Source organism: Pongo pygmaeus, chromosome 17 (genome assembly GCF_028885625.2).
Source record: "Pongo pygmaeus isolate AG05252 chromosome 17, NHGRI_mPonPyg2-v2.0_pri, whole genome shotgun sequence".
NCBI lineage: Eukaryota > Metazoa > Chordata > Mammalia > Primates > Hominidae > Pongo > Pongo pygmaeus.
Window position 1 is genome coordinate 31,992,130 of NC_072390.2, and position 15,486 is coordinate 32,007,615.

Sequence of the window (15,486 nt, forward strand, 5' to 3'; positions counted from 1 at the left end):
TATATTTTTGATGTGCTGTTGGATTCAGTTTGCTAGCACTTTGTTGAGAATTTTTGCGTCTATGTTCATCAGAGATATTGGTCTGTAGTTTTCTCTTTTTATGTCCTTTTCTGGTTTTGGTATCAGGGTGATACTGGCTTTGTAGAATGAGTTAGGGAGGAGGCTCTCTTTCTCAATCTTTTAGGATAGTTTCAGTAGGATTGGTATCAATTCTTCTTAGAATATCTGGTAGAATTTAGCTGTGAATCCATCTGGCCCTGGGTATTTTTGTTCTAGGTGGTAATTTTTTTTCTTTGAAATAGGGTCTCACCTTTTGCTCAAGCTGCAGTACAGTGGCAGAATCACAGCTCACTGCACCCATGACCTCCCAAAGCTTAAGTGATCCTCCATCCTTAGCCTCCCGAGTAGCTGGGACTACATGCATGCACGACCACATTTGGCTAAATTTTGTATTTTTTTGTAAAGATGGGGTTTCGCCATGTTGCCCAGGCTGGTCTCTAACTCCTGGGCTCAAGCGATCTGCCTGCCTCTGCCTTCCAAAGTGCTAAGATTACAGGCACGAGCAACCATGCCTAGCTGGTAATTTTTTATTACTGATTCAATCTCACTGCTTGTAATTGGTTTGCTCAGAATTCCTATTTCTTCCTGATTCAAGCTAGGAGGGTTGTATGTTTCCAGGAACTTATTCATTTCCTCTAAATGTTCTAGTTTTTGTGCATAGAGTTGTTCATAGTAGTCTCTAATGATCTTTTGTATTTCTGTGGTGTTGGTTGTAATGTCTCCATTTTTATTTCTAATTCAGCTAATTTGAATCTTCTCTCTTTTTGGTTAATCTAGCTAATGGTATATTGATTTTATTTCTCCTTTCAAAAAACCAACTTTTTGTTTCATTAATCTTTCATAATTTTTGTTTCAATTTCATTTAGTTCTTCTCTGATATTTGTTATTTCTTTTCTTCTGCTAGTTTGGGGGTTGGTTTGTTCTTGTTTCTTTAGTTCCTTGAGGTGTGATGTTAGGTTGTCAATTTGTGACCTTTCAGACTTTTTGATATAGGGATTTAGTACTATAAATTGTCCCCTTAGCACTGCTTTTGCTGTATTCCAGAGGTTTTGATACCCTGTATCACTATTATCATTCATTTTAAATAATTTTTAAATTTCCATCTCAATTTCATTGTTAACCCAAAAATCATTCAGCAGCAGATTGTTTAATTTCCATATATTTGTATAGTTTTGAAGGCTCTTTTTGGAGTTGATTTCTAGTTTTATTCCACTGTAGTCTGAGATGATACTTGACATTATTTTGATTTTTTAAAGTTTTTTGAGGCTTGTTTTGTGGCCTGTCATACGGTTTATCTTGGAGAATATTCCATGTGCTGATGAGAAGAATGTTGATTGTGTAGTTCTTGGGTAGAATGTTCTGTAAATATCTGTTAGGTCCCTTTGTTCTGGAGTGTAGTTTAAGACCAGCATTTCTTTGTTGACTTTCTGCCACAATGATCTGTCTAGGACTGTTAGTGAAGTGTTGAAGTCCCCTACCATTATTATGTTACTGTCTATCTCTCATCTTAGATCTAGAAGTAATTGTTCCATGAATCTGGGAGCTCCAGAGTTAGGGGCATATGTATTTAGGATTGTAGTATCTTCTTGTTGGATTCATCCTTTTATCATTATGTAATGACTTTTTTGTCTTTTTTCTACTGTTCTTGTTTTAAGTCTGTTTTATCTGATATAAAAATAGATACTTCTGCTCACTTTTGGTTTTCTTTTGCACAAAATATTTTTTTGCCACTCCTTTACCTTGAATCTATAAGAATCCTATGTATTAGGTGAGTCTCCCGAAAACTGAAGATATGTGGTTTGTGATTTTTTTAATCCATTCTGCCCATTTGTACCTTAAAGTAGAGCATTTAGACCATTTACATTCAACATTAATATTGAGATGTGAGCTACTGTTCCAGCCATCATGTTGATTGTTACCTAGATATTTTGTTTTCTTCATTGTGTTATTGTTTTACAGACCCTATGAGCTTTATGTGTCAAGAGGTTCTGTTCTGGTTTATATCAACCTTTTGTTTCAAGCTTTAGAAATCCTTTGAGCATTTCTTGTAGAGCTGGTCTGATAGTGACAAATTCTCTCGCCATTTGCTTATCTGAACAAGACTTTATTTTGTCTGTATTTATAAGACTTAATTTTCTGAGTACAGAATTCTTGGCTGAGGGTTATTCTGTTTAAGAAGGCTAAAGACACTTTGGGAGGCTGAGGCAGGTGGATCACAATGTCAGGAGTTCGAGACCAGCCTGACCAACATTTTGAAACCTTATCTCTACTAAAAATACAAAATTAGCTGGGCTTGGTGGCGTGTACCTGTATTCCCAGATACTCAGGAGGCTGAGGCTGGAGAATTGCTTGAACCTGGGAGGTGGAGGTTGCAGTGTGCTGAGATTGCACCACTGCACTCCAGCCTGGGCAACAGGGCGAGACTCCATCTCAAAAAAAAAAGAAGGCTAAAGATAGGATCCCAATTCCTTCTGGTTTGTAAATTTTATGCTGAAAAGTCTACTATTTGTCTGATAGGTTTCCTTTTATAGCTTACCTGATGCTTTTGACTCACTGCTCTTAGAATTCTTTCCTTCACACTGACTATAGATAGTCTGATGACTATGTTCCTTGGTGATATCCTTTTTGCAATGAATCTCCCAGGACTTCTTTGAGCTTCTTGTATTTGGATGTCTAAATCTCCAGCAAGGTCAGGGAAGTTTTTCTCAATTATTCCCTCAAAGAAGTTTTCCACTTTTTTTTTTTTTTTTTTTTTTTTTTTTTGCTTTTTCTTCTCCTTCAGGAACACCAATAGTTCTTATACTTGTCCATTTTTCATAATACCATATTTCTTGGACACTTTATTCATTTCTATTAATTCTTTTTTTTTTATTTTTGTCTGATTGGGTTAATTTGAAAGCCTTGTCTTAGAGCTCTGAAATTCTTTCTTCTATTTGGTCTAGACTATTGTTAAAACTTTCCAGCTCATTTTGTGATTCCCTAAATCCCTAAATGTGTCCTTCATTTCAAAAAGTTCTGGTTGATTTTTTAAAAAAAATATCTCTTTAGAAAATGTTTCATTTATATCCTGAATTGATTTTTAAATTTCTATATGTTGTTTTTCACCTTTCTCTTATATCTCCTTGAGTAGCTTAATGATCAGCCTTTTGAATTCTTTGTCTGGTAAAGATTTCTCAAATGCCAGTAGTAGTAGTAATGAATTGGTCATGTGGACAGACTCAGGACCCCCTGGTTAGCCAGAATGATGCAGGCAATGGTGATAGCTGAGGTCATGCACAAGTTTTCTCCTTCCTTGGTGCAGTGTTATACTACTTGGAGGTGCTGTAATGGACTGTCAATTGGCCTCCAGCCAGAAGGTGGCGCTTGCCAAAGAGCACCAGCTGCCGTAGTAGCAGTGGGATTTGTGCTTGCCTCATGTTACCCAGGGGAGGTACTGTGGTGACTCAGGTAATGGGTGGGGCCATAGAGCTCCAAAGACTTTCTGTCATTTGTGTTAAGCTACCAGAGCAAGTGAAGGAGCAAAGCCAGGTGGCGGCTAGGTCAGGCAGGTTCACGCTCTGGCTCCCCACATGCGGGCTAAGCAGTGGCCCCTGTGGGGGTCAGAGAGCATTTTTCTGGCCGCAGGGGTGATTTTGCAGGGAGGAGTGCAGCTGCCTCTGCTGCACAGAAGTCTCTGTACACGGTTTGCGGAGTAGCAGGCGGCAGTAAGCCCCACCAGCGCCCATGCACTTGGCAAGGCCGGTCCCTCACCCGCAGGGTTCCGCTTGCAGCAGCTCGTTAGAATCCAGGCAGTCTGCATTCAGAACTCAAGACTGCCCCATGCCATAAGCGTTCCTCAAGGAGAGAGCAACCAATGCTTTCAAGCCACGCCCCTCCCAGTCTGCCCCTGAAGCAGGGGCGCCCAGCTCAGGCACCCGTGGCTACAGCACATTTCCCATTCACTCCTTCGTTCTGCCCAAGGGGGTTTGTCCCCATTCGGGATTATATTGTGAATCTCAGTTGGGAACTTCTGTCAACCTGTGACTGCTGTCTGAGTTAGCTGGCAGATTTCTGCACAGTCCTCTGTGAGGCAGGATCGGGAATGTCTTCCCTCCATCCTTACTGGAGCCTGGGAGTGCATGCAAAGCCCTTCCCAATGATGCTTTTTCTCATAAATTCCCCACTGCTCACTAAAATCAGCTCCATTGCTGGATAGGGTTAAGTTCTTCCCTCATGGGCCTCGATTGCCAGATTCCCAAGTGGGAGTGTATGTTCCAGAGGCAATTTATTCCTCTCTCACTCTGGAGAACTTAGTTTTCCACTGGCTCATGGTGTAGGCTGCAGCCCAGTGCTTCTTTCAAAGGGTCTGTGGCTTCTTTCAGTTCTCCTGTTAAGTTCCTGTGTTGCTTCTAGGAGAAAAGTTCACAGTGTGAGTCTCTACACACTATCTTGTCTTTCCAAGTGGAAGAGGCATGCTAACACTGCCTCCAATCTGCCATCTTGGGAGCAGCAGAGTGAGACCTTGTCTCTTAAAAAAAAGGTGGGGTGGCTGGGCGCGGTGGCTCACGCCTGTAATCCCAGCACTTGGGAGGCCAAGGCAGGCAGATCACGAGGTCAGGAGTTCAAGACCAGCCTGGCCAACATGGTGAAACCCCATCTCTACTAAAGATACAAAAAATTAGCCAGGCTTGGTGACGCGCACCTGTGATCCCAGCTACTCAGGAGGCTGAGGCAGGAGAATCGCTTGAACCTGGGAGAGAGAGGTTGCAGTGAGCTGAGATAGCGCCATTGCACTCCAGCCTGGGTGACAGGGTGAGACTCTGTCTCAAAAAAAAAGGTGGGAGGGGAAGCGGTCTTTTGTTTTAGAGATACCTGCTTTAATATGTATGAACAAATATCAGTGATTTGCTGACAAAATGATTTGTCAGTGATTTACTTCAAAGTAATCCAGTGACGCAGGTAAGAGGGCTGAGGGATAATGACGAAAGGAAAGTGGGAGGTGTTATAGATGAAACAAGTCTGGCCATGAGCTGATTATTATTAAAGCTAGGTGATGCCTACAAGGGGATCCATACATTATTTTATCTTTGCAATACAATCCTGATCTGGGATAAGGTCAAATTTCACAGGTTAAGGGAACAGCCACTCACGGGATGCCTCTTACCCCAGATACCAGCTGTTATATGTTCCAGGGTTCCTGAGCCACTCGTGCTTCTGACCAACTGACCGCAAATGCAGGGATTCCCACTAACTCCTCAGGTTTAATAATGGACCAGAACAACTCACAGAATGCACGCACTATACTTAGGCTTAGTGTTTCATTATAAAAGACATGAATCAGGGACATCCAAATGAAAAGGTGCAGAAAGCAAAGTCTGGGAGGGTCCCAAATTCAAAGCTTCTTTATGCTCAGGACCTGTCATCCTCCTGGCACACTGATGTATGATTATCAACCTGGAAGTTTCCCCTAGCTTTCATGTCCAGAGTTTTTATTTGGGTTTGATTTTGTAGGCATGATTGGTTGAATCATTGGCAATGTGATTGAATTCAGTCTCCAGCCCCCTGCTCCTTCCTGGGGGTCAGAGGTCAGAAGTCAGGCTGATATCCACATTGCTCAAAGCCCCAACCTTCTAGCTACATGGATGGCTGTGTCCAGCCCCTATCCTGAGTGATATCATTAACATAAACTCAGGCATAATCTGAGGGTATTATTTCATAGAAGTACAGCCTTCCACAAACGTTGGAACTGGTTAAGGAGTCTCTGTAAGACTGTAGTCTTTTCATCTGGTACTGGAGCTTGAAGTCCAGAGGGCAGAGAGTTGGAAAGCGACAATGGATATAAAGTGAGGAAGATCAAGAAAAGACTGGAACCCACAGCATGAACTAGAACCCAGCAGGACAAATTGAAACTCATGTCAGTTCATATTCCTTCTGGTGTTGATAGTGGGGACCCATCCTCATGGAACTAAACACACACACACCAGGCCCAAGAGTCAGGGAAGCTGAGGGAAAACCCAGTGGAAGGTAGAGCAGGCCCAGCTGCCGCTTCATGCTGATGAGGTGAGTCAGCAGATCAGCAACAATGTGTGTGAGCTACAAAATGACTGCAGCTTCCCATCTGCTTTCTGAATCTCACAAGAATCTCCCTGGTGGCCCACCATACCCAGAAACGTACAAGAAACAAAATTGTGGAACGCGTAGTTCAGCTTAGCCAAGTCAATACATTACAAGGCCACCACACCACACTTAATAAAAAGTAAACATTTGTAAATCAATCAACCAGTGCCTGGAAGTACTTATTTAAGAGCCAAGTTATTTCACAAAGTAAACTGAAACACACCTGGTGAATCCCACCCACCACTGGATACATATTTGCATTGCCACCCATTATTCCTTCCCTCTTCTCCTGTAAGAGAATACGATCTCCCACCAATTCTCCCTCCACCTTTTATTCTCTCTCAGTAATCACGCTTCATCAATTAACTTCTGTCTCTGGCTGTTCTTTATCCTCAGCTTATTTTTTTTTTAAGCTTCCCATGATTCTGTAAATCCCTATAGCAAAAAACCTTTTCTTCTCTTTTCCATTTCAGCCAAGTGTTGAGTACAAAAAGTCTATTCATGCTATCGTTACTTCTATAATGTGATTTTTCTATAGTATTTGAGAATATTCAATTCTTCTGTAAATAACAAGAGAAACAAACAAGTAGAACAATAGGTGACACTCATAAAACATGTTGAGGAATGATAGCAAATGTACTAAGTTAGAAATCTTTTAAGTTAAACATAAATAGCATATACAGAACATATGTTTGATAAGCATAGATTAAAAGAATGGAAATACCAAGTGTGCTACTTGTAGATAGGAAAGGATAGAAGGACTGAGTAAACCTAAAATATTAGTAAAATCACAGATCATGTATCCTCCTGAATGACAGCTATGTCATTTAAATCAGCTGCTGAATCGTGACAGCTATTCTTGCCCCATGTGACCTCTGTCCAAGATATGCAGATAAATCCACAGCTCCTCAGCACTTTATTGGTGAATTTCAGTTGTGCACAGGCTCCTTGTCCTCCATCTCTTTGAAAGAGGAGGCATGTGTTGGCTTCAGGCACCTTCAATTTGCTGAGTCTCCTTGCTCAACCTTGACTCTGGTCCCTGCATCAGACCATGCCATCAGTAGGAAATTCTGATGTGTCTTTGTATGTGAGAGAGATAGGATATGAACATTGTGTGACACAGGATTTTGTTTGTATGGCTCTTACATCCAACTTGGAGCCTATCCTTACTGTGACAACTTATCTCAGTTTCCACTTCCTTCTTGCTTTGTGTTTAAAATTTACACATAGGCGGGACATGGTGGCCCACACTTGTAATTCTAGCACTTTGGAAGGCTGAGGTGGGAGGACTGCTTGAGCCCAGGAGTTCAAGACCAGCCTGGGCAACATAGTGAGACCTTGTCTCTAAAACAAAAATAAAAATAAAAAATTAGCTGAGCATGCTAGTGTGTGCCTGTAGTCCTAGCTGCTAGGGAGTTAGAGGGGGGAGGATTGCTTAAGCCCAGAAGGATGAGGCTGCAATAAGCCATGATGACACCACTGCACTCCAGCCTGGGTGACAGAGCAAGACCCTATCTCAAGAAAGAAAAGGAAAAATAAATAAACCTTGTGATCCCAACGTCTTAATTTTCTCTCACCCTGTCTCTTTTGTGAACTCTGCAGCAGCCTGCCTGGTAGTGTACTTGGAGGTAGTATGACCAACTTGTCCTGATTTGTAGCTTTTGCACGCAAATCCAGTATCCTAGAAACTCCCTCAGTTCTGTGCAAACGGGGACAATTGGTCACCCTACTTGGAAGTAATTATTACATCAAGTTCATTTCCCACTGAAGCAGTCCCTTACCTCTCCTTTTCTTCTTCAATTATTGTAATCTGGTTTCTACTGACACAAATTGCTATGCGTTGAATGTGTTCTCCAAAGTTCATGTGTTGTAAACTTAATCCCCAGTGCAACAGTGTTGAGAGGTGGGACTTTTAAGAGGTAATTAGGTCATGAGAGCCCTGTCCTCATGAATGGATTAATGCCATTATTGTGAAAATGGATTTCTGATAAAAGGATAAGTTCAGCCCTCTTCCCATCTCTCTCTTTCATGCTTTACTGCCCTTCTGCCTTCCATGATGGGATGATGCAGCAAGAAGGCCCTCTTCAGATATGGGCCCTTCAACCTTGGACTCCCCAGCCTCCAGAACTGTAAGAAATAAATTTCTATGCTTTATAAATTATCCAATCTCAGATATTCTGTTACAGCAGCACAAAATGAACTAAGACAGCATTCTACCAAAAATGTTTTCACTGGGAGCACCAGTTACTTCCATATTGTCAAAGCAAATGGACACTTATTTGATTTCACTGAAGCAATTAACACTTTTGTCACATTTTCTTTCTTGAGATTCTTTTCTCTTAGGTTCCACCACGTCTCTTGCATTACCTAGATGCTTTCTGGATTTAACGTGGACCAGTTGGATGCCAAGCATCTGTAATTCAAAAAGTTCAAATAAGGGTTATAGGCCTTAAAGGGGAGGTAAAGAGAGAGATCAGAATAGATCAGATTATTCAAAGGAATAATAACAGAGAACTTCCCAAACCTAGAGAAGATATCAATATTCAAGTACAAGAAAGTTATAGAACACCAAGCAGATTTAATCCAAATAAGACTACCTCATGACATTTAATAATCAAACTTCCAAAGGTCAAGGACGAAGAAAGGATCCTAAAAGCAGTAAGAGAAAGAAACAAATAACATACAATGGAGCTCCAATACATCCGGCAGCAGACTTCTCAGTGGAAACATTACAGGCCAAGAAGGAGAGGTGTGACATATTTAAAGTGCTAAAGAAAAAACCTTTTATCCTAAAATGGCATGTCCAACAAAAACATACCTTAAACATGAAGGGGAAATAAAGACTCCCCCACCGTACCCCAGACAAAAAAAAAAAAAGGCCAAGGGATTTCATCAATGCCAGACCTGTCTCACAAAGAATGCTAAAGGGAGTTTTTCAATCTGAAAGAAAGGGACATTAATGAGGAATAGGAAATCATCTGAAGGTTCAAAACTCACTGGTAATAGTAAGAACACAGAAAACAACAGAACATTATAACACTGTAATTGTGGTTTGTATACTAGTCATATCTTGAGTAGAAAGACTAAAAGATGAGCCTATCAAAAATAGCCACAACAACTTTTCAAGATGTAGTACAATAAGACATAAATAGAAACAACAAAAAGTTAAAAAGTAGGGGATGGAGTTAAAGTGTAGAGTTTTTATTAGTTTTCTCTTTGCTTATTAGTTTGTTTATGCAATCACTATTATCAGCTTAAAATAATCAGTTATAAGACTAGTTATATATGCAGGCCTCATAGTAACCTCAAATTAAAAAAACACACACAAAAAATGAAAAGCAGAAAATTAAAACATACCACCAGAGAAAATCACCTTTACTAAAAGAAAGACAGGAAGAAAGGAAAAAAGGAAGAGAAGACTATGAAACAACCAGAAGACAAACAACAAAATGGCAGAAATTCATTCTTAACATGGAATGTAAATGGACTAAATTCTCCAATCAAAAGATACCGAGTGGCTGAATATTAATAGAGCTTAAAAAACAAAACCCAATGATCTGTTGCTTACAAGAAACACACTTCATATATAAAGTCGCACATGGACTGAAAATGAAGAGATAGAAAAAGATACTTTATGCAAATGGAAACCAGAAAAGAGCAGAGATAAAAAAAAGAGATATTACAACTAATATTGCAGAAATTCAAAGGATCGTTAGAGGTTACTATGAGAAACTCTCTGCCAATAAATTGGAAAACCTAGAAGAAATGGATAAATTCCTAGACACATACAACCTACTAAGATTGAACTGTGAAGAAATCCAACAGCTGAACAGACCAATAACAAGGGATGAGATCAAAGACAAAATAAAAAGTCTCCCAGTAAAGAAAAGCCTAAGACCTAATGGCTTCACTCTTGAATTTTACCAAACATTTAAAGAACTAATACCAGTCCTACTCAAATTATTCTGAAAAATAGGGGAGAAAATATCTCCAAACTCATTCTACAAGGCCAATATTACCCTGATACCAAAACTAGACAAAGGTACATCAAATAAAGAAAACCACAGGCCAATATCCCTGATGAATCTTGATGCAGAAATCCTCAAAAAAAGACTAACAAACCAAATTCAACAACACATGAAAACTTCGTTCATCATGACCAAGTGGGATTTATCCCAGAGATGCAAGGATGGTTCAAAACATGCAGATCAATCAATATGATGCATCATATCAACAGAATAAAAACAAAAACCATACGGTCCTTTCAATTGATGCAGAAAGGCATTTGACAAAATTCAACATCCCTTCATGATAAAACCCTAAAAAAAACTGGGTATAGAAATACCTCAAGATAATAAAAGCCATATATGACAGGCCCACAGCTATTGTCATAGGGAATGAGGAAAAACTGAAAGCCTTTACTCTAAGATCTCAAACAAGACAAGGATTCCCACTTTCACCACTATTATTCTACATAGTACTGGAAGTCCTAGCTAGAAAAATCAGATAAGACACAGAAATAAAGGGGATCCAAATTGGAAAGGAAGAGTTAAATTATCCTTGTTTGCAGATAATAGAATCTTATATTTGGAAAAACCTAAAGACTCTACCAAAAAACTATTAGAACTGATGAACAGCTGGGCACAGTGGCTCCCACCTGTAATCCCAGCACTTTGGGAGGCCAAGGCAGGTGGATCACCTAAGGTCAGGGGTTCGAGACCAGCCTGGCCAACATGGTGAAACCCCATCTCTACTAAAAATACAAAAATTAGCTGGCTGTGGTGGTGTGTGCCTGTAATCCTGCCTACTTGGGAGGCTGAGGCAGGAAAATTGCTTGAACCTGGGAGGTGGAGGCTGCAATGAGCCAAGATCGTGCTACTGCACTCTAGCCTAGACAACAGAGTGAGACTCTGTCCCCAAAAAAAAAAAAAGAAAAAAAGAAGAAAGAACTGATGAACAAATTCAGTGAAGTTGCAGGATACAAAATCAACATACAAAAATCAGTAGCATTTCTATATGTCAATATTGAACAATCTGAAAAAGAAATTAAGAAAGTAATCCCATTTATATCAGCTACAAATGAAATAAAATACCTAGGAATGAACTTAACCAAAGAAGTGAAATGGGCATGGTGGCTCATCCCTATAATCCCAGCAATTTGAGAGACCAAGGTGGGAGGATAACTTGAGCCCAGGAGTTCAAGACCAGCCTGGATAACATAGCAAGACCTCATCTCTACTAAAAGTAAAAAAGTTAGCTCGGTATGGTAGTGCATGCTTGTAGTCCCAGATACTCAGGAGGCTGAGGTAAAAGGATCGCTTAAGCAAAGTAGTTTCAGATTGCAGTAAGCTATGATAATACTACCGCACTCCATACTTCAGCCTGGGCAACAGAGAGAGACCACCTTGTCTCAAAAAAAAAAAAAAAAAAAAAGAGGAAGAAGAAGTGAAAGAGCTCTACAATGAAAACTATCAAGCAATGATGCAAGAAGTTGAGGACATACAAAAAAATGGAAAGATATTTCATGTTCTTGGATTGGAAGAATCAATATTGTTAAAAATGTGCATACTACCCAAAGCAATCTACAGATTCAATGTAATCTCTATTAAAATGCCAATAACATTCTTCTCCAAAATTGAAAAAATATCCTAAAATTTACATGAAACCACAAAAGAACCAGAGTAGCCAAAGCTATCCTGGAGTAGCCAAAGAATAAAATTAGAGGAATCACATTACCTGACTTCAAATTGTACTACAGAGCTATAGTAATCAAAACAGCATGGTAATAGCATGACAGATACATAGACCATGGAAAATAATAGAGAATCCAGGCCGGGTGCAGTGGCGCACACCTGTAATCCTAGCATTTTGGGAGGCCGAGGAGGGCAGATCATGAGGTTAGGAGTTCGAGACCAGCCTGACCAACATGGTAGAACCCCGTCTCTACTAAAAAAACAAAATACAAAAATTAGCTGGGCGTGGTGGTGCATGCCTGTAATCCCAGCTACTCAGGAGGCTGAGGCAGGAGAATCGCTTGAACCTGGGAGGCAGAGGTTGCAGTGAGCTGAGATTGCGCCATTGCACTCCAGCCTGGGTGACAGAGCCAGACTCCGTCTCAAAAAAAAAAAAAAAAAAAAAAAAGAATAGAGAATCCAGAAATAAATCTATGCATCTACAGTGAACTCATTTTTGACAAAAGGGCCAGAAACACACATTGGGAAAAGGACTGTCTCTTCAGTACGTGGTGCTGGGAAAACTGGATATCCATATACAGAAGAATGAAACTAGACTCTTATCTCTCACCGTATACAAAAATCAAATCAAGATGGAGTAAACACTTAAATTTAAGACCTCAAACTATGAAAACACTTTAAGAAAACATTGAAGAAACTCTACAGGACATTGGTCTGGGCAAAGATTTCTTGAGTAATGCTCCACAAGCACAGGCAACCAAAGCAAAAATACACAAATGGGATCATTTCAAGTTCAAAAGCTTCTGCACAGCAAAGGAAACAATCAACAAAGTGAAGAGACAACCCACAGAACGGGAGAAAGTATTTGCAAACTATTCATTTAACAAGGGGTTAATATCCAGACTATGTAAGGAGCTCAAACAACTCAATAGGAAAAAAATCTAATTACCCAATTTAAAAATGGACAAAATATCTGAATAGACATTTCTTTAAAGAATATATACAAGCCAGGTGCAGTGGCTCATGCCTGTAATCCCAGCACTTTGGGAGGCCGAGGTGGGGGGATCACTTGAGGTCAGGAGTTTGAGACTGGCCTAATCAACATGGTGAAACCCCATCTCTACTAAAAGTACAAAAGTTAGCCAGGCATGGTGGCGCATGCCTGTAATCCCAGCTACTCGGGAGGCTAAGGCAGGAGAATCGCTTGAACCCAGGAGGCAGAGGTTGCAGTGAGCCGAGATCATGCCACTGCACTCCAGCCTGGGTGACAGAATGAGACTCTATCTCAGAAAAAACAAACAAAAAAAGAATATATACAAATAATCAACAGGTATATGAAAAGGTGCTCTACATCATTGATCAACAGAAACGCAAATCAAAACAGCAATGAGATATCAATCACCCAGCTAAAATGGCTTCTATCCAAAAGATAAGCAATAATGAATGCTGGAGAAGATATGGAGAAAAAGGAACCCTTGTACACTTTTGGTAGAAATGTGTATTAGTACAACCACTATGGAGAAGAGTTTGGAGGCTCCTCAAAAGACTAAAGATAGAATTACCGTAAGATCCAGCAATCCCACTGCTAGGTATATGCCCAAAAGAAAGGGAATCAGTATATCAGAGAAATGTCTGCACTCCCATGTTTATTGCAGCACTATTCACAATAGCCAAGATCTGAAAGCAACCTAAGTGTCCATCAACAGATGAATGGATAAAGAAAATGTGGTACGTATACATGGTGGAGAACTATTCAGCCATAAAAAAGAAAAAAGAGTTCCTGTCATTTGCAACAACATGGATAGAACTGGAGATCATTATATTAAGTGAAATAAGCCAGGCACAGAAAGACAAACTTCACATGTTCTCACTCATTTGCGGGAGATAAAAATTAAAACAATTGAACTCATGGAGATAGAAGAAGGATGGTTACCAGAGGCTGGGAAGGGTAGTCGGAGGCAGGGGAAAGTGGGGATGGTTAACGGGTACAAAAATAAAGTTAGAGAGAATGAATAAGATCTAGTATTTGGTAGCGTAACAGGGTGACTACAGTCAACAATAATTTATTGTACATCTTTAAGTAATTGAAAGAGTATAGTTGGAATGTTTGTAACACAAAGAAATGCGAAATGCTTGAGGTAATGGAAACCCCATTTACATGGATGTGATTATTATGCATTGCATGCCTGTATCAAAATATCTCATATATGCCATAAATATATTTGCCTACTGTGGACCACAAAAATAAAAAATTAAAATTGAAAAAAAAATGTTTGAAACTGAACTCGTCATTTTCTCCCCCAAAAATTTTGTCCTGAACTCTCTATCTCTCTTGACTATAACTCCACCCACTCAGCTACTCTGTAAGCCTGAAAGTGAGTGATCCCAGACTCCTATCCATCCCCATATATGTGTTCCCTGTGTCTCCTTTAGGGCTCCTAGTATGCTCACCAGCAGCTGCAAGTGACCCACAAAATCAGGCCACTCTGGCATCTACTTGCACTTTCTCCCTTCACTCTCCATCCCACCTGGCCTGATCCTTTAGCTCCCTCCTCCTGGTGAAGTTGGATGCATTTGATACTGCCTTTGCACGAGTTCCCTAGGCCTTGATCTGACATAGGCTTGGATGTTGATTTGGTTTGGCTCTGTGTCCTCACCCAAATCTCATGTTGAATTTAATTCCTAGTGTGGAGGAAGGGCCTGGTTGGGGTGGATGTCCCCCTTGCTGTTCCTGTGATAGAGCTCTCACAAGATCTGGTTGTTTGAAAGTATGTAGCACTTCCCCTTTTGCTCTCTCTCTTCCTCCTGCTCCTGCCATGTAAGACGTGCTGGCTTCCCCTTCAGCCATGATTGTAAGTTTCTTGAGGCCTCCCAGCCAAGCCTCCTGTACAGCCTGCAGATCTGTGAGTCAATTAAACCTATTTCCTTTATAAATTACCCAGTCTCAAGTATGTCTTTGTAGCAGTTTAAGAACTGACTAATACAGATGCTGTCTGTCCATTTCTACTAAGTTACCTTCAAGTAGACCTGCAGCGACATCCTGATCCCTGTCTTCCAGGGGAGGGAAAGCACCGTGTCACTCCTATCATTTCTGCAACTGCCCCCGTCTTCACCATCTCATACCTTTTTGGCTGAGGTGCTGCAGGAGCTCCTTAACTAGTCTCCTACTTCTAATATTATAATATTTCCCACCCCCAATATATTTTTTTCTACTGCTATTAGTGTTCTTTGTTGTTGCTTTTTTTCTGGGATTGGTTTTCACATTTGTATTGGGGGCCACAGGGAAGGGAGCTCTTCCCTGTCAATAGAGGAGCTCAGAGATTCTTCAGCCACTCCTACTTCTTCAGAATCTTCTTCCAATTCATTCATTTTCTCAATCTCCACCACTCCAGCTCAGATCTTTCTAAGAATATAGGTGAACCAATGACAGGGCCAGGAAGGTGGCATCCAGGCCCAACCAACACAAACACCAAAGTTCTCATCGTCTTTGCTGTAGCACTGCTATCAGGAGCCCCCGAACCCATGGTACTCAAGAGCCACTTGCTTACTTGGGAACATATGCTTGGCCTTTCAACATCTCTGTAGTAAAGTCATAAAGGAAAGATAACCCACTTTAACCTCCCTTCAAACTGAGGTG